General features: G+C 35.5%; 1 pseudogene; it reads right to left on the bottom strand.

The window, feature by feature from the left end:
- Positions 1-582: 582 nt before the first annotated feature.
- On the bottom strand, positions 583-16,117 carry LOC149202580 (ABC transporter B family member 1-like; annotated as a pseudogene).
- Between the last annotated feature and the right edge of the window lie 8,305 nt (positions 16,118-24,422).

Below are 24,422 nucleotides of genomic sequence, written 5' to 3'. Positions count from 1 at the left end.
GTTGACAACTATTATGCTCAATAGATATTGCAACACAAAAATAATATTGTGACTGCACTCTATTTCTCAACATATTCTTGATAGAAGACTTCTCTGCAACTCTGATAATACACAAGTTGACAACTATTATGCTCAATAGATATTGCAGAAATTGGAAATCATCACTTTTGCATAAAACTCAGTCAAGAAACACATATACAAAGACCATAAAATTGATTTGGCAGAAGAACAACTATGGCAAGGTAAGCAAGGTCTACATCTAAGTGCAGTATTAATGCTATTTTGAGTAAAGAGATTTCTTCTTAAATTTATTTGAACATTGTTCCTCCACATATAAAAATAAATAAAAAATATAAAAGAGTAAAAATAAGTAAATGAAAATACTCCTAATGTGTTGCCCTCTTCATGAAATTTTATCATTTGCTTTTCCCATTGATTCACTGCCACCTCTGATCCTCCCCATGGCACTATATACACCTCTTGATTTAGGATTGTTGCTCCCTGGTTCAAAAATGCCAAAAACATCAGAAACCTACAATTTTTTTCATTTTTTGTATTTTTACCAGAAAACCAAAACTATATTCAGAATGCCATGTCAATCTGAATTTTTTCACGGAAACTGTTTTGTTCACCTTCGAGCATTGTCTGTCGGACCCGCTTGGTCAGATTCTTGCCAACGATTTCCCATAAGGAATGCTGCACCGTATTGAAAATGAGGGCGCCAAACGATATCCCTATCAGAACAAAGCAATATTTCTTGATTTCATTTTTTATGTATAATGGATGAAGGTTGTAATAGATGCTCAGCACGACACTCAGGATGTAAGCGAAGAGTGCGCTTATGGAACCGCAGACCATGGACGCTACGGATCCTAGTAGGGCATAGGCCCATTCTGGGGCGTTCATATTGACTAGTCTCCAGAATGACCTTGCTTGCTCTATGAAGGGTACTTTCTCTGTTTTGTGTGCTGCGTTGACATCGACAGATGTGCTGAAATCGAAAGTTGAGAAGTCTAAAAGCCTTCTGGAATAGGGAGATCGGCCATAAGAAGAATTTCTTCCAATTATGGGCGAGCTCACAGAATTCCTTGCACTAGAGGGCTTGGAAATGGGCAAACAAACAAAAAATCAAAACGAGAATACAAATCTATGTTAATTCTATTTCCCCTTTCTTCCCAAGATCATTTAGACTGATAAATACTGAGAATTTATGGAAGGTACAGAACAAGTTTCCTTTCTATCTTGGTGATGAACGAGTGGGTCATTCAGAATGTGACAAAATGTAAAAGTCCATAAACTTCTATAGAGTAGCATCTAAAGTACCAATAAAAACTATAAGGGTTAATGGGAGGAGCACAAAAACTACAATTTAAGAAAAAAGATTTATCTCTGGACCGAACAAAACCAATATAATTTGAGGGAAAAAAATGAAGGATTGTATGAGAAGGAATCCAAACAATTTGGTGGAAAATATTTCACTGTAATAAAACCAGAAAAACTTGGCAGCTGATAAATAATTTTCCAAAGAAAACCCTGAGGATATATAGACAAACAAAAAAATTATAATTTCACAAACTGCTAATCTAAGGACGAACAAAACAAGTATAATTTTATGAAGAAGAAGCTGAGGATAAGCATTATAATTACAGTTTTACAGAGAAGGCCCCAAGGATTTATGGGGCTACAAAAAAATTACAATTTTATAAAGAAGGCGAGAGGATTTATGGGAGAAACAAACAATTCCAATTCTATAGACTTTCAGTGAGAAAACTATTGCATAGGTTAACCACAATGTGCCATTATTGCATTAACATAGTGGGATAAAACTTTTACGTGACACTGTTCTTTCTTGCATTGTTACCAAGCTCATGGGCAGTTTCTTGGAGTTTGATCAATGTTGAATAAACCCCGTCATCCCTTTTTCATATAAGGTCATCGTGAGTCCCCATCTCCAAAATGCTCCCTTGTTGAACAACTACCACCAAATCAGCCTTCCTAATGGTTGAGAGATGATGTGCCACAACTACTGTTGTTCTTCGTATCATGAACCTGTCAAGGGCTTCCTGAACAAGTTTTTCTGATTTAGAGTCCAGAGCATTGGTTGCTTCACCCAAAAGTAGTATGGTCGGGTTCTTCGACGTCGCTCTGGCTATTGTAATGTGTTGATTTTCTCCACCTGATAGTTGACCACCTCTTTCACCAACCTGGAGCTGCAAACCCAACTTAGTACAAATCATAACCATGGCTACTATCAACTCTGACATATAGAAAAGGAACAGTGAGATGGAAGAAAAGTGCTATAAACCATAGATATATAGTTCAAATCCTAGGGATTTGGGTTAGAAAGGGAAGGGAAGGAGACTTAATAGTGGGAGAAGGTATTCTAGGATGGCAAGGTAAACATATCAGACTGTTGTTATTCACACACACAAGTCATAAAGAGCGACTAGAAGACTGAGCAAGGAAACAAGCATAATCACCAAACAACTAATCAACCATCTCTGCAACAAACAATCAACTGACAACTAATCAATCATCTTTGCAACAAAGAATTTTCAGTTATTACAGCTAGTAGCACATACCTCAGTGTCATATCCTTTGGGGAGCTTTGTGATAAAAGAGTGTGCATTTGCAACTCTGGTTGCTTCCTCCATTTCCACCTGGGTTGCATCCTCTCTTCCCAATAGCATGTTTTCCTTAATGCTTGTTGCAAACAATGTTGGTTCCTGACTCACAAGCCCTATCTGCTGTCTAAGCCATTTCAACTATAGAGTTTTGATGTTAAACCCATCAAGTAGCACTTGACCTTCATTCACAGAAATTAAAAACAGTACTTTTGAGAAGCAATTCATTAAACTAAAAACCGGAGTTCAGGGTATGAAAATGCCATGTAAAATCATCTATTGGATACCTTCAATGGGGTCATAGAAGCGCTCAACCAGAGCAACTACAATACTCTTTCCCGACCCACTTCAACCAACCATAGCTACAGTTTTTCCTGCGGGAATGTTCAATGAGAAACGGTTGAGAATGGGTATCTCTGGTCTAGAGGGATATGCAAAACTCACGTTTCGTAGCTGGACATGGCCTATGATTGGGGGCAGAGTAATTCCATTAGAGTAGTTTCGATCAATCTTGGGCCTATGATCAATAGTTCAAAATATATTCACAGCAACAGATTTTGCCTTTGAAAATGTTGTCATGCTGGGAGTTGCTTGCCCCAATGTTCTGCAACAAATTGTAAAATCACTTCCTACAAATCAAATTGTGGAGAAACAGGAGAAAACAGGCAATTGGGTATACTACATACAATCCACCAATCATGACTGAAAACATAGTAGATATGGCCAATCCTCCATTTGTATCATGGTGCGTCACAAGCCATCGTCCATACCACAGAAGTAGAGCATAACAGCAAAATATCACACAATAAGTTGACCCCAGCCCAAATCAGTTTACGAGACCACTCTTATATCCAATCTTCTGAGGCACACTCAGATACGCAGAATACACTTTCAACACTTTCTCCTCGCCTACGAATGAGAAAACCATGTGAATTTGTGCCAAGGCCTACAAGTTGAATTGAATTAAATTTAGCCCCATTAAAAACAATTCAATTCCTCGGTAGAAAAGGGAGATGATTATATCAAACAATTCAGCACCTATTCTGCAATGTTACCAGCCTCTGCATATGCATCCTGATTGTTGGAGGAAAACTTGGTTATCATTATGGTATGAACGACTCCAAAAAAAGCTATCAATGGCACCACTGCAAGAGTCAGCAGAGCCAACTTCCACACTGTGATGAACCCCACCACAAATGTTGCCATGTAATGGATGAAATTGCCTAACTGCGAACCGAATTACATCAAAGTTAATGAAATTTCCAGAATCTAATCTCAAGAGGAGATTTATAAGCAATTTCAAAAGGCCCCAAAGAGAGGAGTAGCAGGGGAATGAAAGGGTGTTCATGAGTTCTTCAAGACTAGTCGTAGACTGTACTGATAAAAGGAAAAGGTCAAGCAAACAAACATACACTAAGTAATCAATTAACCATTAGTAAGACACATTAGTTCATTTTGGCTGTCTCCATTGACATAAATTGAAACCGTTGAGAACATAGAAAAAAATTAACTGACCTTCTCACTGATAGCATCCTAAACATCCACAATGTCACTGCGGATAATATTGATGATGTCGCCCGTCCGTGCATCAATGTTGAAATATTCCACATCTTGATTCAGAGTGGCCTCCAGATACTTGATCCAGAGCCTGGTCGACTGCCTCTCCCCTTTCTTCCACCGGATAAGCGGAGATAAGGCCACTAGATTTTTGCTTCAAAAACATTACTAGTGTAGGAATCCAGAAAGACCGCTGACATTCCTCGATGTGAAAATATCTTCATTTAGGGTGCCATAAACTCCACGAACTCTCTTGGAAGCTCGGTGCACAATTGTCAAGTGGAGGGTAAAACGTTGGTGATGAGGAGCAGATTGAAGTACGAACGACCGTTAATGGTGAAATGAATTCCGCCCTTTCTTTCACAGGGTACCCTGAATCAAGAAACCAACTCCAATTCAAACCCCATATCAAGAAACTCAAAACAACTTTTTAACAGAGCACCACCTCTAGTTCAAAACCCACATCAAGAAACTCTAAACAACGCTAAAGCTAGCAGATACAGACAAAATCCACAAACCTTCTATATTGAACAGGGACGATTCCAGCCTAAAACTTAGCAATGTGCTCAAAAACGGGCTCCGAGAGATCAAAGTGCTCCAGAGGAGGATTGCACCAACCACTTCAATTGATGACCTAAAGCCTAAACCAGAAGCGAAGCCAAAACTATTATGGAGGATCAAATTTGCGCTGGTCAGGTAGTTAGGGAAGAAGATTTTGAATTCATTTCTGATGAGGTTAATTCGATTAAATGCTTATTGACATATGCGAGAGCCACCAGAACTTCCAATTCTAGTTCAATGACCAATTGGCTTAACAAGCTTGAGGATTTTCTCACTAATGTTGTGGACATAGTGGAGGAATGTGAGCAGGGAAATCTTATTTTCATCAACATAATTTTCCACTATTGAATGGGTAGGAGCACTAGAAAACTGAAGGAAAGAATCAAAAGATACACGTGGGTGCTAAATATCTCAAATATCTAACCTCCCTCAATGCTACTGTTGTTGTTCAAGCACTCAATGCATATATTGAATCTTCAGAAGAAGATAAAAGAACAAAATCATGTGCTCTTCTATCTCAATTTCAAGCGGTGGGATTAAAGGAAGATACTGAAAAGGTCAGTCAGTGGATATTGGAAAATGGATTCAGAGTGATTGCTATTGTGGCTATGGGAGGACAGGGCAAAACCCTTTTGGTGCAAGAGGTATTCAACAACCAAAAGGTCCGAGACAGTTTTGACAAATTTGTGTGGTTTACAGTATCAAATTTGCGCTGGTCTAGGCAGTTAGGGAGTTGTACCTACCTCAGCATAATTGAACGACTCAACATGGCTGAGTCATCTAACATATCATCTAATGGTGAAAAGTAATGACACGTAGGCAAAGAGAAAAGTTTATTTCAGAGGGAACGCCTTATGGCGTAATTATATATATATATGTGTGTGTGTGTGTGTGTGTGTGTATGTGTGTGTGTGTGTGTGTGTGTGTGTGTGTGTGGTTACGCTGAGGTATTCTAACTCAGGAAGGGACTTGTGAGCGAGGACTTTGGTCCCCCAAGGTTCTCTCTTTAACCCCAAAGTGTAAATGACATGGCAATAGTGATCTCGGTTTTTTGACCCCTAAAATATATATAAGAAAACATTTGAAATAGAGGTGGAAAAATATGTTGACCCTGACAATGAAAGTAATACTGTTTAGAGTGGAATAACATATGAACTCAACAACAAAATCTAATGAAAAGTGTTAATGATCTAAGAGAATTGAAGTCATTGTTTTTCAACCCCCAACAACAAGATCTAATGATAGGTGATAATGATATTAGTCAATGCAATAATAAGACTAAACTGCATTAGATTCCTTACAATAAAATGCTAATGATGCAACAAATTTATACAAATTGGTTTATATTGTATACAAACAAGAGAAGTATGCATGACTTAGTGTGCATAAGAGAAATTATATGAGTTTTGGCGGAGATAAGTTCCTTATAAAAGAAATGTTGTATGTTTGATTTAAAAGAGAGAATCATTCCTCTCTTGTGCAAATATTCTTTTCTCCTATGAAAGGGAGAATGATCTTGCTAATGAATCCATGAAGAGCACACATAAATGGATATGGAATCAACTTGTTTTTGCCATCCAAGGGCAGAGAAAGATTTTTATTTTTTCTATTTTAAATGAAAAACCTAATACTTACATTACCAAAAGGGACTTAACTGCAAGCATTTCCTGTGGGGAAAGAACACCAATATGGAGCTTCACATCTTTGACCATGATATAAGGTCGTAATCCACTCCATAGCATCATGGAGTTAAATCAAGGAAACTAGATATCTAGTCCCTCAAATCAAATCCATCCAACTAAGACAATCAATCTCGCTAAAACTTATAAACATCTAGAGGATTGTTGGCAGGTCTTTAAGTAAACAAATGATATATGGCCAAGGGCATTACTTTTTGGATCCATTGGAATCTTCTCATGCACACATGACACAATATGGTGCGAATTGCATATTATAATTAGTCCTTTTGGAGTTATGGCACAATGTAGGCTGCAGAGTTTTTCTTGGAAAATGACCAAATACATGGAGTTGAAAATGCATTTAGTTTTGGACTTTTAGATGCTTTATTTTTTGAACTACATGGCACCTAGATTAAAGATTTATATTGTGTATGCACCATTAGCTGAAATGCACCACAATTTGTTTATTTATTCTTTGTCTTTCATGTTTGTAAATATGTTACTGGAAGTGAACAATTTGAATTTTGTATATTTTTCCTTGACCATGTCTAGGGCTCAGAAATAACTTTGCTCCAACCAAGGTTTTTTCTATAAACAGCATGTTATCACATTGTATGATGTTAAACAAGGTGAGGGGATGTAATAAATCATTTTTTACTGAGTTTACGTAGTTATAGCAAAATATCGAGTAGAAAATCCATTTCGAGATTGAGTTTACCCAGTTCCACACACAGAGGCAGAAGCGGTTCAAGTATCAGTACTGACCAATTGTAATGACCTTAAAGTGGTGTATGAGTTTTCTGACATCAAATCAAAAAGTGAAGGTTTGTTACTTTTGCAAGGTTCAATTCCCTAATTTGAAATTTACAATGAGTGTAGATTTTTTATTTGAAGGTCAAATATTTACAATGGGATGGTCTATTGTAGCTAGCCTTAGTACAAAAGACCTATTCTTTATGAATGGGAAGGTTCTTGTTCATATAATGCATGTTGAATAATGTGTTAGTCATGAAATTTATTAAAAGTATGCTTTATAACATTTCTATTGATATGCACAAAATGCATTATTATTCTTTTGGAACAGTTTGATGATCCCTGCATAGTCTATCCATTGGAGAGTGTTACTTTTTCAACCTTAGTGACTAACATCAAAATTGTTTGGTACTTTCGTGTCTGAAATAGGTTAGCCTTTAAGTACATTTTAACGACATCTGTATTTTAGAGTTTATGTTTCATATTCTATCCTTTCCAAGATCTTGCATTAACTTCATTTTGATAAAAGTAACTTTTTTGTCTTCCATTACAACATATATCTTTCCTAATGGGGTTTCATAAAACATCATAACAACAACTGAAGAGTAGAAAATCAATCAACAGACATCCCTAAGAACCAAGATTGTTCATCAAAAGAATAATACACATGCATAATTTCAATATGTAAGAGATCTAGAAAATCATTTATCATCTTTTCTTTTTCTTAAAATCATTAGGATGTAACAAATTAGAACCACATAATTTTATTTCTTCTGATAGTTCATTTTCTAAGCTCATATTACTGGCCTTTTTGATATTTCTTATGAGATACCTACAAACATAAATTGATGCCTTACAACCCTTTTATTTCATTTCATGGAACATCCTTTTTGCTTCTTCAACCTACCCCATTCGACCAAAACTATCTATTAGAGCAGTGTAAGTGTGAAAATTGGGTTGAATTCCTCTTTCAACCTTCTCTTGAAAAAGAATCAAACACAAATATATTCGATCAAACTTTCTAAAATTGTTTATTAATGTATTGTAGGTTATAATATTAGGTACATGTCCTAAGTCCCTCGAAGTCAAAAAGTCATGAAACGTTGCATCTACTTGGCCTTCCTTGTCAAGAATATAAATAATACCATTATAGGTGACCAGGTCTCTTTTTCACTTACAATGCTTCATAAATTCAGAGAGTCCAAGAGATGATTTTATTTTCCCTATTTCAACAAATTCATCGATAAGTTTCTTTATCACTGTTGTATTGCAAACAAAGCTCTCCAACAACTCCCTGAAAAAGTCATAGGCTACTCCTGTATCTCCCACCTTTGCAAATGCCTTGAACTAAAGTTTCCATCTTCTCCTGCAACAATAAAAAAAATGTAAACAGCCACGTTCAGAACAACACCTTCATTCCTCAATACTGTAAATAAATAGTAAGCAGTGGTTAATTTCTTAGCTTTGATGAGATTTTTAATTAGGGAAACAAAAATCTTTGTGTTTGAGACAATTTTAAACTTGAAAAGAAGACGTTTGAAAACATCTTCACTCTCATCCCCTTCTTTAACAGGGATATCGACAAGCACTGATAAACATGAATCATCTACATTCTTCCTCCATTGAACATCTCATCCAATGCTTTGCACAATTCTGACTCAGATGTACCAGACTCAAGCAATGTCTGTGTCACAAAAAAGATATCAATGCTAATATGCATGAAACTTTTCAATAAAATAATTCATATACATCCATTTTTAAAAGATTGGGGAGAAAAGAAGTTAGATTTGATACATTATCAGGTTAAGCTAATTTTTCCTTATTTAATAGTCTCAAACAATATTCAACAAGGAGAAAAATAACTTCTAACTAAATGCAGATCATATCATCCTTGGTTTGAATTTCATTAGTGTTCAGGTTACAAAAGTTTCTATCCAACAATTAACATTATATCCCAATCTGGGAAAGAAATTTAGATTGAAACATTTTAATTAAAATAAATGTGTACTTCCAAAGACATAATTTATAATAATATGTTAGATTTGTTTACAAGTGGTTAACATAATTTTTTTTTTTGTTGGCTCGACCCACAGGGATTTGAACTTTGACTCTCATGGTTCATGTAATACTTCATAACATGGCAATCGTCAATTGAGTTTCACCATGTGGGCTAAGTGGTTGACGTATTTTTAGATTAAGAATTGCAACATGATTTCCAATGTAATCTTAAATAAACAAGGATCAAAACCTTGGGCTGTGAGTTTTTATTTTGTGGTTGGTATGGAGCACCACCACGTAGATAGCCCATATTCAAACCATGAAGGGCGGGGAACCTATTTTGGAGTCCTAAATTAGAAACTCATAATTCTAAGTAAGTCAAAATGAATTAAAAAGTACCTATATTCTACAGACAACAATAATTCCTAATTCTGGAACTGTTAATTTTAGAACAATAATTAATACTAAAAATTCACGAGAACAATGTATGCATAACTAGAGGAATGTTGTTAACCATGCTCCTTCCTTAACTATTGTGCCTCTCTTTTGACTTGTTATCTCATTGCTGAAACACACCATCTACTATGGGGGAATGACTGAGAAGTAAAAGATACTTTCAAACAATAGTGTCTCAATGAAAGGTATATCCCTCAGCGATAACATCTAAGTGGAAGGTAGAACTGACTTTTTTCACAAAGTGGTTGTTAAGGAGATTGACATCAATGTAATTAATTATTGATTACCATAAAAGAGGTAAATAACAAGTCCAATAAATATTTTTGGCCCTGAAAGCCTAGGTAGGAAAGGATGTTGTGTGTGAAAATCTTTACTTCTTCCAAATTTCTATTTATGAACTTGATTCTGTAAACACAAATATTATTCCCATACAAAACTTGATCTTGAGGGACTACTTGAGGCTGTCCTACATTATAAATACCTTGAAGTTTTTAGTTTATATTTCATAAAATTTAAAGCTTTAAATTGGCGATATAATTTAGAAATATAAGTTAAATGAATGTAATCAAATGGATAGATGTTAGAAAAATCCATTATTAGTCAATACTTTATATTTGTGAAATTAAAGTTTTCAATTTGGGATTGAAGCATGAACATTAGGTAAACAAGAATTAATTCCTAGTAGGCTCAAGAAAATTAAATGAAGGCATTAAAATTAGGAGATACGGTGCTTCAAGTAAACTTAGGAGAGAAGTAATTTTAATGTCTTCATCTTATAACTATTATGAGCAAAGAAAATGAGAGAGAGGGCTCATGCAGAGCTTGATAAAACTCGATTCCTAAAAGCAAAAAGAAACTAGAGAGATTTATGAGGCTGCAATAACTACTATGGTGATAACCTACTATCCTACCAATGCCAATTTTTGTGGCCTATGCAATATCAATCTCCTTCACTAAGTAGGTTCTTGTCATCTATTTCTAATGTTTAGGTAGAAGGTGGTGCAAATTATGAAAATTCTCATGGAAAGGTGTTACCAGAAGTTAGAATGATGAGGTACTCGCACCTTCCCGATCCAGTGGTCATAGATATTGATGAGGACAATCATGATAAGATGCAGATATCTTATTTTAATTCCTAGTTCATCTCTTGAAACATCAAAAGCTAACGGCTAGCTTTATGTTCCTATTAGCATAACAGTATCAAGCTTTATTAATTCCTCCACAAAGATTGCACCCAATTAATGAGAGTTCTCTTTTAGGAAATGAATCATGAAGCCATGTGAATGCAGAATCATGTAAATCTAAATTTAAATGAGTACATTTTCTTGTTATGGATGTCTTTTCATTGAGATATACAAAACTAGCAAAATTAAATTGATATATGGCCAATTGTATGTTTGAAATAGGGACACCACACTCATCAACATCTCTAGTTTTCTCAAACTCTTACTGAACAAAGAGGTTGGTATGGGTTTGTCTTTATGATCCCAATTGATTTAATAGTATGCCTTTGCAGTAGCATATTGCAAGACATTTTAAGAAGAGTCCTATAGACATCTTGAATAGAAGAATTTGAATGCCAATGTGGTAAGATAACAATCAAAGGCTCAACCATGGATTCAACAGGTGCAAGGAATTAAATTTTAAATCAGCACCTTCTCTCCAAATAAGCACCTTCAACGAGAAATAAGGTATTTGAATGCGTTTTGAAAGAGGATATATGAAAAAAATACAACAATTTTAATGTCTTCATCTCCTTTTCTTAAGAGGAGTAGAAACTATAAGATGAAGAGATTATTTTTTTTGTATTTTTTGTTATCTCCTCTTTCAAAAGGCATTAGAGTACCTTATTTCTTATTGAACTCATGGATTCCTCATATAACGACCAAAATGATTAATGACATTTTCCAGATTTGCAGCTTCAAGAGAAAACACTTCAACATTGATTAGGCATTTAACCATTTTGCTTGAAATTTCCATTTGACCTGTGTTCCTAATAATATTTATATTTGAGTCAGGCATATGATCAATCAATATATCGAATTATCTCCTCTGACTTATATAAATCATGCAACAAAGAGTAAATATACATTTTGTTTGCATATCTAAGATTTACTTGTGCTCTAAAATAACTTTTTATTCATCCAAATTCTGTAGATTGGTTTGTACCATGTAAGTTGATTGAAAACAACACCTAATTACTCTTTCGGAATTCTCTTTCGGAGTGTTTCTAGTTAGCTTTTTAATCCTTCAATCTTGTGTATTCATCCTGCTTTAAAATAGTTTGCACAATGAAATTAGTAACATTTCATGAAGAAATGAGTGACTCTATTTTCTACTACAATCCATTATAAGAAGGAAGCATCATTCTTTGGTACAAGACTGACAAGCATTGCGTAAGAACACCTTCTTGGGTTGACCACTTTGAGACACGACTCCTTGCACTAGGTCTTCACTATTTGTTTTATGGTAATATGGGTGATGCTACAATTTAGCACATCTTAGCTCAAATTTTCTTTGCAACTATTTTCTATTGCATAGTATTTTATGACCCATTTTCAAAGGACTGCAACTACATTTTTGCTAACCTTGCTTGGGCTATATTTAGTAATCATCAAAGCACATGTGAGTTGTAACTTTTTGTCCTAGACATGTTACGTACCTATGATAAATGCATTGACATTGTTTTGACTCACTTTCTCTTCACATGAAGGGAGTTGGAGAGTTGATATGTGCTACAATTTTTGATATCAGAAAGACTGGATTAGTAGCATATATTGTGCATGTGTTCATGATCATAAAAGGATTTTACGTTCAGGTATGTCTATGTTTAATTCGGCACAAGTTATTTTTTCAGTGCGTGCTTTAATATTTCTGTTGTTTCAAACCTAATAAGGAACAATGTCATGGTCTTGTAATCAACAACAACACACATGTTTCCAAAGCATAGACATTACGAGGCCACCTTACTCATCCGGGTTAGCTAATATTCTTGGAAAATAACTAACCACAACTTATATTCAACCTATAAAACCAGGGATAACTTTCCCACATTGATTAGACATTTAAATGTTTACACTCATTTAAAAGCACTACAATATTCCCCCATAGTGGATTGTAGAGAACCTCAATGCAAACAATGGAAATGAAATTCAAGAAAGAGCCCCCATTACTCCAATAACTTCTACTATCACAGGAATAAATGTATGACTTCATCCTAGCTCAAGTCTCATAAAATTGGGTGTAATTATTTACACCTAGTTCTATATTGGCATTTCTTGCCCTGTTCATTTGGTTTTCCACTCATTGCGGGTGAAGATAAGAAGCATATGGATATGGCGGAAATTAAAAAACTATTAAGATGCAAAATTTGTATTCAAATGTAACAAGACCTCTTTGTTTTGGGTAACCACAAAAGTAAATGAAAATGAACATGTGTTACTCAACATGCTTCTCTAGTGAAATTGTTGGTTGATCAAAGGTAGAAGATGGAAATTCTTGAGGTTGTGTGCAATATGCTTAAAGGACCTCTTCATTTTGGGTAACCACAAAATTAAATGAAAATGAACATGTGTTACTCAACATGCTTCTCTAGTGAAATTGTTGGTTGATCAAAGGTAGAAGATGGATATTATTGAGGTTGTGTGCAATGTGCTTAAAGGTCTTGTGCTTAGCCTGCATGAAGACACTTTCTCAACAATGTTGAACAACAAAACATCTACAAATTTCACTCATGACAAAGTTCAAGAAGAAATTGTGCACCGGCTTAATGACCAATGGATATCAAAAAGCACTACTCTACTACACTTTGATCTTAGTCAGAATGGCAACCAACCAACATAATTTCATAAAATGAAGTTAACCTTGTTTTCAATTACAAGAAAAATTGTGAATCAGGCTAACATAATTTCATAAAATGACATTATCTTTGTTTTCAATTATAAGAAAAATTGTGAATCAGTCTAGGAAGCAAATCTAGAATGTTTTGTATGTGATTTTCTATAAACTTACTATATAGTTACAATGAGCTACCTGGTTTAAAAATAAAGATATAAATAAACCCATTCTGTATTATAGTTCAATGGCAAAAGCAATGAGATATTCCATGATTACATGCATTTAATCATGTCTCTTCGATAAATGACTATATACAAGTGACACCAGATGAGAATACCAAACAAAGATAAATGACTATATACAAGAAACACTAGATGAGAATACAAGACCCAGATTGTATGATATGGCCAAACTAGAAAGTCAAAGAAAATGATTTAACCTACGAGAGTAGTGATTTTCATACTCATTAGAAGAGAACTCTGGTAACCACAAGTTCTTTAAGATTGGAGATGATTTAAAAGAGGCAACAATAGGTCAAAAATAATCGTCATACCATATCGATTAATAAAATAGTTGAATGTGTCATGCACCATAGGTTGCTATAATCATGGAATCTAGTAGAGCATGTTTCTCCATTGAAAATGGTGTTATGAAATATTTTGTTGTGGTAAGTTATTTTTACATGTGTTTAGTCAAAATCAAGATCAGGTCGAGGCCATTATTGATATCCAATCTAAGTTTATATTGCTCATAGTAATAAGCACTCACAAACCTTTCATTTTTACGAAACCTAACTAGACAATATGTATAATAAAATGAATTCCTAAACGCTTCTTGAGGACCCTTGTAAGCTGAAACAATTATTAATTGTTGTTAGGTTGCTCAATATTACATTGTGCCATCCATACAATAGAAATATATAATACACTTATCACAACAATTATAAAAGCAAAATGTGAAATGGGAACTTCCATTTTGGATTATTTCTAGTTTGGGCACAAAAATTTTCATGGAAGAAATGAGGACGACTAACCAAATATGGGATGAAGGGTGAAACATGCTAACTAAATTTTAAAAAGAAAATGAGTCATTAAGGGTGCTTGTCCATTGTACATCCACTGTGGAAACAAACAATTATGAAGCTTCTCAATTTTTATTTTTTTTTACATAATCGGTTGCTGTTTGTATTCCAAAAAAAATTGGGGAGGCTAAGCTCCAGTGTTACAAGGCATTATGCTCGGGAAGCAAAGTAAGGAAATATTACAAGGAAGACAAATTTCCTCTTTGCTTCTGTCATTCTTGACTTTTGGAAAACTTGAAAAAGTATAGATTCTAATAAACTGAAACAGTAAGAGACAAAATTTGAAAGTCATGCTTAGTCTATGTTTATATGAATCATTTCGTGGGTTATAGAATCTTCAGGATTGCCTTCAGCTTCTGCGTTCCTTCAATTTGAGGAGTTGGTGCTGGGAGTGCTAGTTTTTTCCATGATGAACTTCAGAATGACGATGGACTCTTGGACATGACTGCATCTATTTGAGAGGACATTGAACTACTCTTGAAGGGAAGAAACTCTATGGAGAAAGAGATTGAGGTCAGCCTCATGCATCTCCTTAGTGATCTGGGCATGGGTGTCGATTTTGGTTTCCAAAATCTTTTGGTGAGCTCGGATTTTTTCTAGTTCTGCTTGCAGATCAGCACAATGTAAGCAGTCCTCATTTCTCGCCATTGCGTATGTCCAATCTAATTTCTTCTTGCATAGTGAGATCAGTGTGTTGCAGGATTGCTGATCCAACAAGCATAGCAAGAAGAAACTTGGAGAAGGATTAACAGAAATGAGGGAAGGGGAACGAAGGCTCGGAGCAGATGATCGACCGAGAGGAAACGATAGATGGAGTGGATGCAGCTAGGGAGAAGCTGAGATGCGATTCTGAGAGAAGGAGAGCGCGATTATGTAGGTGGGCTCTCGCAAAGGGGTAGGGAAGAATGGGGAGGGAGTCACGGGAAAAATGCGAGAAGCCTCACGAGAGAGGAATGAGTGGAATAGAGCAGCATGGGTGATGGGACAGAAGGGAGATTGGCGGATTGTTTTTAGAGATATGGTGATAAATTCATCATGATGGAGAATTTCAATATGGATTTTTGCGGTGACCAGCATCTGATTCTGCATGAGGATGCTGCGAGTGACAGTGAAAAAGTACTCAATATTATTAATAAATTTGGCAGCAGGTTTGAGTATTGATTTTCTTCTGATCATGGTAGATAATTTTGGGATTCGATGGAGTTGCAAAGGAGACTGCCTATGGATATGGTGCAAGCTCTATTGGCACAAGTGTTTGCCTCCTTGTTGAGGGATCGAAGAACATGTAGGAAATGGATATCTATCATTTGCTCGGTAAGAACTTGACACCAATTGATAGTTTGTTGCAGGAGCACATTAGAAGCACTCCAATTGTGAACCATTAGACTTATGATGGTGGTCGAGTCTCCAAGGACCATTGCAATGTTTATGCCAAGTTTTTGAAGTTGGATCAGCCCTTGGTATAGTGCGAGAGCTTCAACCCTGTTGTTGGAGACGGGGCCTAATCCCCATTCATAAGTCATTTTGATATCTCTATTGGTGTCGTAGATAATTCCACCAGCCCCTGCCATTCCTGGATTAGATTTGGAGGCCCCATCGAAGAAGAGATAGTGGGTGTTACAGTTTCTGAGCCAGATGGAAAGCTCTTCATCATTCAATTTTATTTTCCAACTATGATTAGAGTTGTTGCACTGGCTACTGATGTTACTCCTGCTTTGGTCGTTGTTACTTTTATCTAACAAATACCCTATGAAGTTCCTTTATTCAACACAGAGATCAGCGATGTCAATTTTCTTTTGACTTTTGACTCAAATGGTTTCCAATGTAAGGCTCATTGCCTTGTTACATAATTTCCTTGTGTTGGTTTCTTTTTCTTTGAAGACCATCCAGTTTCTTGCCAACCATATGTTCCACAAGAGAGAATAGGGAAGAGCATCCCAAACTCTTTTGACAATATTGTTCTTCTTTCGTTGCCATGGATAGTTGTTCTTCCAAAGATGCAGAATTTCAACAATGGAGTTATGGGGGCTCCAGGGGAGATGGGTGTTAAGATAGATTTTTTTCCAACAGACAATGGTAAAGGGCAAAGCAATGAAGAGGTGTTGGATGGTTTCTTCAGAAGCTTGGCAGTTTGGGCGAAGGGATGGACCAATTATGCCTCGTTTTTGCAAATTATCAGATGTGAGAACTTTCCCTTTTAGGAGGACCCAAATGAAGAATTTTATTTTTGGAATGGTCTTTGATTTCCAAACGATTTTCCAATGCGGCCAAATGGGCATGGGGTATTCATCTTTATAGATATGCTGGTGTGCGGCTTTTATTGTGTAATTGGAGCCTGAAGGATCCCAATGGAAGCGATCGTTGTCGTTTTTTTAATTGGAGCAATGCTATGGAGGTGGGCTTGGAGATTAGAAAAATGTGCTTCGAGGTCTATGGGTATGGTTGGAAAGGTCCATCCTATCGAAGTCTGAGATTGGGTATCCCACTGAGATATCTGGTCCAAGTAATGAAGCCCTATGCTGTCAAAGAGGGAGAGGATCTTATCAGTTCCAGGTTTATTGCTGATAAGCTTCTGTCCCATTATTTTGTCTACTCCGATTTTGATGTTGGTGCCACCCTTGGGGACTTTGGAAATGTTTTGGGCAAGAAAGGGTATCGATTTCTTGCACAACTTCCAGATGTTAGAGAAAACTCTGTTAGGGATATCATAATCCAAGTGGTGCTATCTTGGAGAGTTTAGATATTTGGCTTCCAACACACTTTTCCACCAAGCAGATTGGCCGCTAATGAATATCCAAACAATCTTGCCACCAAATGCCAGATTTAGGAGCTTGGGAGATATGATTCCTAAACCTCCACGTTCCTGGGTTTGAATGACCTGCTTCCAATTTATAAGATTGTACTTCTTTTTTTCATTTTTCTCCCCTTTCCAAAGAAAATGATGGAGGATGGCTTCCATTTTGTGATGAAAATTAGTAGGAGCTTGCAAAAGCGTGAATTAGTATAAGGGAAAAGAAGAAAGACCTTTTTTTAAGAGAACTAGGCGGCCTGCTGGATTGAGCCAAGAGGAGCCCCATTGCTACACTTTCCTTTTCATTTTATCTATGATAGTGTCCCATACTTCAACTTTCAGAGTACCAGCACTCACTGGCATGCCCAGATAAGTGAAATGCCTCCAGTCTAATTTGCAAGGGACCCCAAAACTGCTAGCGATGTTATGAAGGACTTGAGAAAATGTGTTCCAACCATAGATGAAACTTTTGAGATGGTTGACCATACCTCCTGAGTAGCTCATGTATTTGTCTAAGAGGGCTTTGAAACAACGAGCTATTATATTGGAGGATCCTCCCATTAATAGTGTATCGTCAGCAAATTGAGAGTCGCTTATGTTTCTAACTCCATTCCCGAACTTAATACATGTGATAAGACTGACACACAGATTATAGTCCAAGGCCTTACTAAAGGACTCAGCCATCAAGATGAAAAAGTAAGGAGAAAGGGGACAACCTTGTCTTAGCCCTTGAGAGGATTGAAAGGTTGACCTGGTCTGCCATTAATGAGAGGAGAGATCTAGGGACCTGAAATGCAAGCTTTGATGAGGTCAAGGAAGGGCACAACAAACCCCATTTTCTGTAGAACAACAAGGAGGAATGAGTGTCTAACTCTATCGAAGGCATTGGCTAAGTCAAATTTTAGAATGAAACCTTTTTCCTTCCTAGATTGGCTGGAGTGTATAGCTTCTTGGACTAGGATAATTGAGTCAGAAATTTTCCTATTAGCCAAGAAGCCTCCTTGATTTTCAGAGATGAGTGAGGGGAGGAGGGGTTTAAGACGAGAGGCGAGGATTTTGGTTAGAATTTTGTAAGATGAATTTCAAAGAGAAATGGGTCAAAATCGGGAGAACGATGAAGGTCAATTCTCTTTAGGAAGGAGGGCAAGATGGGTGGCATTGGTGAAACCTCCAATTTAACCCTTGCGTTGAGTCCAATTTATCATTTTGACAAGATATTTTTTTTATTGTTCCCCAATAAGCTAGGAAGAAGAAAATGGGGAAACCATCTGGGCTAGGAGCTTTTTCTGGTTGGAGCATCCAGATATCTCTTCTTATTTCTTCTTCTTCGATCTCCTTGATCAAGTTTTCATTGATTTCCTTACTGATCTCAGTGGGGAGGTGTTGTAGTAGATCTGAGTAATCTTCCACCTCTTTCGTTTCTATTAAAAGAGCATTGTAGTGATTTGAGGCTGCCTTTTTGATAGCACCTTGAGTGGTTTGGAGATTGCCTTCAGCATCGATGATGGAGCTAACATTGTTCCTAATTTTCCTAATAGTGGCCTGCTTATGAAAGAAAGAATAATTTTTGTCTCTTCCTTCCAACCACAACTGCCTTGATTTTATTCTCCACTTTTGCTCCTCTGCTTTATTGGCACGATATAGCTGGAAGTAGAGATCACCTTCGAGTGCTTTATATTCTTGGGTGAGGCCTCGTTCCTCTGTTATGCTGTGAATTTTTCCCAATTTGTTTTTTTTCTCAATTTTGTCATTCTGAGGTTCCGTGTAGTAGTTTTTTTCCCATTCCTTCAAGGCATATTTGGTCCTTTTAAACTTGTTTTCACATATGTATCCCGATGATCCTTCTATGTGCTGACACCATGTGTTTTTGACAATCTCTTTGACAGTAGGAATGCTGCTCCACAGTGGGCTGTATTTAAAAGGTATGGGCCCTAAAGGGTAGTGTGCTTCGAGAACAAGAGTTGTGGGGTAATGATCAGATGTTGAGTAGGGGAGAACGATGGCATAAGCAGTGGAGTAAGATAAGAGGAGCATGACAGTCACCAAAATCCTGTCAAGCCTTTCCATGATATTACCTTTTCCCAATTTGCGATTATTCCAAGTGAATCTGTGATTTTTTGCAACAACGTCAACTAGATGATGATCCTGCATGATGGTCTCCAACTGTGATCTATAGGGGTCATGAGAAAAATAGCCTCCTCTTTTCTCATTGGAGTGGAGCATGAGATTGAGGTCTCCACCGATAATAACATTGCTACTTCCTTCTTCATCTATGTTTGTTTTGAGGGAAGTCCAACACTTCTCTTTGTCTCTATAGTGTATTGGTGCATAGATGTTATAGATGACAATCCTTTGGTTATCTGTTAATCTCTCTAGAGCGATTTTAATCCAGTACTAGCTAACTATATCTATTATGTGTTTTAAAATGTTGTGATTCCAGAGGGTTGCAATTCCCTCGGAGACACCCCTTGATTCGCTTATGCATCCTTTATACTGCTTTAGCTGACCAATGATTCCTTTCATTTCTTGGTGTCCTTTTTTTGTTTCTTGTAGCAATAGGATTCTGGTTTTTCATGTATTATTATATCTTTTAGGGCAATAATTTCGGGGGGGTGCCCTAGTCCCCTGCTATTCCAAGATAGAACTTTCATCATTGAGTGTGAGGGGTATGAAGAGTTGCTCGCCCTCCTTGTTCCTTGTGCACTGCTTATTTATTATTTTGCCCGAAAATGTAGGTTTCTATGGGGTTTTGCGTACCCATGGCAATATCCTTTTGAGTGTTTTCATCTCTCTGTTGCTTTGAAGACTTCCTTCCTAATCCTTGTTTTTTTTTTGTGTCCATAGTTACACCGTGCTCTTTAGAAGAACTCCTAGTAGATCTAGAAGAGGGAGGATCATGGGAAAAGGAGGTGGAGATAAGCCGAGGGGGCCTGGGTTCAGTGGCATCAGCTTGGAACATGGAAGGGGGGTTGTCTTCAAGGGGGGAAATGGCGGAAAAAGGATTGGATGAAGTAGGGGGAGGGAGTGGATGGGTGAGGGAGGGGATGGAAGAGTTTAGGAGAGATGAGGTCGACGGAATGGTTGTATTAGTCTTGGGAGGGGCAGCTTCAGGGTTTGCCTTGGGGTTGGGGGCAGTTTTCTTTTTCTTGATCATTTCTCGTTGCTCATCTTGTGAAACATTTTCAACATCAACTAATTTAGAGCAGCGATTGGAAAAATGGCCATATTTGTGACATGCCTTGCATTTGAAAGGGATCTGCTTGTATTCCAATTGTTGGATGTGCATCCAGTCATCCACTTTGAGTTTGATGGCCTCAGGGAGGCCTTTTCCAAGATCAACTTCAACACATATGTGGGCGCAGGATTGCATGTTATCTTTTGGCTCACTACGATCAATAAATCTTCCAACATCATTCCCAATGGCTCGAACCGATTCGTCTCCCCAATAGTGGAGAGGAAGGTGAGGGAGTCGAACCTAGACCGGGACTGCACTAGGGACATCCAATTCGAGGTCGAAATAGGATTTCATTTGTTGAGGTATAAGCCTTTTGAGTCCATGAAATATGGTCTGTTTCTAAATATTAGATCCTTGTATTCTCTTGATTCAAAATGGAAGGTGAAGTACCCTTTCCCACAAAAGCAGATGGAGATTTTTCCTTGTATTTTATCAGACCAGTTTCGTTCGACCCACCTTTGCATTTTCTTTAGAGAGGGCTAGAGACCAGTGAATTATCCGATGAGATAGGTCTCGTTCTGCTAATGAAAGAGCTGACATGCGACGAAGAGCTGGAGGAAGGATCACCTCTTGCAAAACATCTAGCTTCTTCCCAAACTTAGAGATTGTTGAGCAAGGGCGCTGTGGGGGTAAGGATTTGACAAGGGTGGAGAAGGCATGTTAGGCAGTAGCCACTTTCAGGGTTGCATCCGGAGGGGCCATGGCTAAGGGCCAAGGCCGAAAGAGCAGGTTCAGCAACGGCGTGACCTAGCAAAGCGCGTTTCATGGATGTCCTTGCCCTTACTTTATTATTGTCATATAGGCTATGAATCTTCTCAATAATTACCCTCTGGATGTTATGGTTTTGAATTTGGAAACCCTTTGACTTTGCCACAAAGTAAATTTTGTAAAATGAATTGCTATTGTCTCATTTGTCTCTACAATTTCAGAATCACATTTTTAGAATATTCAACACGTAAAAAGGAAATGTTCATGAGGAGCAGGGTAGATAAGCAAAAAAATTAAGTGAATATGAAAAAATTAGCATGAACCCCAAATGAAACTATTAACATGGTTTTACACCCCAAATGCTATCTATCCACAGTGTGCATCATTTCCTAGTGATTATCTGGTGATAGTGTTTAAGTCCTCATGGAATAAAGGCTACATAAATGATTTCAAATACCATAATCTACTACAAAGTTTGGTAGAAATTTAGGGATATTCAACTCTTGTATGCAACAAATTGTTGCACGTATAAGCCATTTGGAATTATAGATGATTACTTCAATTTTTGTTTTAACAGTCTTACAAATCCCCACAAATATATTGTTTTGGAAAATATATGAGGTTTGGTAGAAATTTAGGAATATTCAGCTCTTGTATGCAACAAATTGTTGTACGTATAAGCCATAATTTGGAATTATAGTTGATTACTTCTATGTTTGTTTTAACAATCTTACAAATCCCAACAAATATATTGTTTTAGGAAATATACATAACACACCATAAAAGGGGTCGAGGTATCTTTATGTCCCATTTTGCTCATACATTTTTTTACTTCTAATTACTTTATGGCACATTCATTTATGCATAATTATTTTTATTTTTATTTTAGAGGGGCACACGAAAAAACTTACACATCACCTCGTACATGAGCCCGAAGAGATCAGCTTATATTAGTTAACATACATCTTCAAATAATTTATTTAAATCTCTTATTGAAATATTTTTGAAAAGTATAAGAATTTTTTTTTTTTTTTTTAATTATATCTAACATTATCTTTTATGAAGTTGATATTGCATATATTACTTAACATAGATCTTCAAATAGTTTATTTAAATCTCGTGTTGAAATATTTTGAAAAGTATTAAGTTTTAATTTGTTTCTCTAATTATAAATGACATTACTTTTCTATTTAGAACATAATTTTTATTTTTATTTTAAAGGAAGATGGACGAAAAAACTTACACATCGCCCTCATACTAATGAGCCTTTGGGCTCAACCAACATAGACCCATCTTAAGTACGGATCTAACATGAGTGGAAAGGGATCAAATTTCTTCACGTGCAAAGTTCTTAATAGTGAAAAATACAACGTGTTATTTTTCATTGTATAACAAATTGTATTTTTGAATACTAAATACAGTATATATAGGACCAAATAAAATTTTATTACCTTATATGTAATTTACATTAAGATATTCTACATCACATGTACATATTCTCATTGGATGAGGATATCAACTAACATTTCCTTCTCCTTGGATGAGATTAGTGACTAACTAGGGTGATGTTTGAAGATTCTATCCAATGGTTATTATGACTTACTGGTTTTTTTCTTCTTGCAACACTAATAATCTATTTTGTTTTATCAAGTCCACATATGTCAAGGTATGACACAACCAGTGTCCAATAGTTATTATGACTTACTGGTTTTTTTCTTCTTGCAAAACTACTAATCTATTTTGTTTTATCAAGTCCATGTACATCAAAGTTTGACACAACCAATATGTTTTTGTAAATTTTTATTTACAAAATGCTCTAATTAAACAAAGTTTTAGCAATCTCAAAATCTTAACATATATTAGAGATTTAGTTTCCCTTAAAACAAACTAATAACAAAATAAATTTTAATCTATATAATTATTATTGGAAATAATATAAATACCTCATGTAAAAATTCAAAATTCAAATATATATAAAAATTCAAAATTCAAAAATATATATATATATATAATATATATATAATTAGTTTGAAATAGCAATTCACATTGTCCTCAAATTATACTTCATACTTTTACATTAAACTAAAATTTTCCCATACAATGTAATGATTGTAGAGAGTGGTGGAACGATACTAGGGTGGCTTAATTAGCTTTTCTATGTAGATTTTATTTAAAATATTATGAAAATTATACTTTCAAAATTATTAAATTTATTATTTAAAATTTTTAAAGATTTCTCTTAATATTATATTAAGAAATACAATTTTTAGAGTTAAAAAATTTATTTTATATTATTAATTTAAATTTTTTATACTATATTAAAGATTTTGATGGCATGATTTCCTATTAAACCGAGCATGTAAACTTTTCAGATAATGCAACTGATCTTCAAATAGTTTATTTAAATTTATTGTGAAAATATTTTTGAAAAGTATAAGATTTAAACATTTTTCTCATACATTTTTTTACTTCTAATTACTTTATGGCACATTCATTTATGCATAATTATTTTTATTTTTATTTTAAAGGGGCACAACTTACACATCCCCTCGTAATCAAATTTCTTCAATACAAACTTCTTAAGAGTGTAAAATACAATATGTTATTTTTCATTATAAAATAAATTGTATTTTTAAATGCTAAATAGAGTATGTATAGGGGCAAAAAAAAGTTTATTACATTATATGTAATTTACATTAAAACGTTTTGCATCACATGTACATCTAGGCATTTTATCACGCAAATTAGAATGGTTTTTTATTATTAATATTTTTAAGTATCTGTCAATATTAATTTTTATTAAAATATTTTATTGATAACCAACATTGAATATTTATTTTTTTTATATACGACATTAAAATATTTTATTTTAACACACCCATGCACACACATATATATAGTTGATATCGGCTTGTATTAGTTAACATACATCTTCAAATAGTTTATTTAAATTTCTTATTGAAACATTTTTGAAAGTATAAGTTTTATTTTTTATTTTTTTTATTGTATCTGACATTATCTTTTCTGAAGTTGATATTGCATATATTACTTAACATAGATATTCAAATATTTTATTTAAATCTCTTGTTGAAATATTTTTGAAAAGTATTAAGTTTTAATTTGTTTTTTAATTATAAATGAC

Source organism: Pinus tabuliformis, chromosome 2_1 (genome assembly GCF_031772625.1).
Source record: "Pinus tabuliformis cultivar Carrire ecotype Pingquan chromosome 2_1, CPIR1, whole genome shotgun sequence".
Taxonomy (NCBI): Eukaryota; Viridiplantae; Streptophyta; class Pinopsida; order Pinales; family Pinaceae; genus Pinus; species Pinus tabuliformis.
Note: the sequence above shows the minus strand (reverse complement) of the source record. Positions and strands in the feature narration are given on the sequence as shown.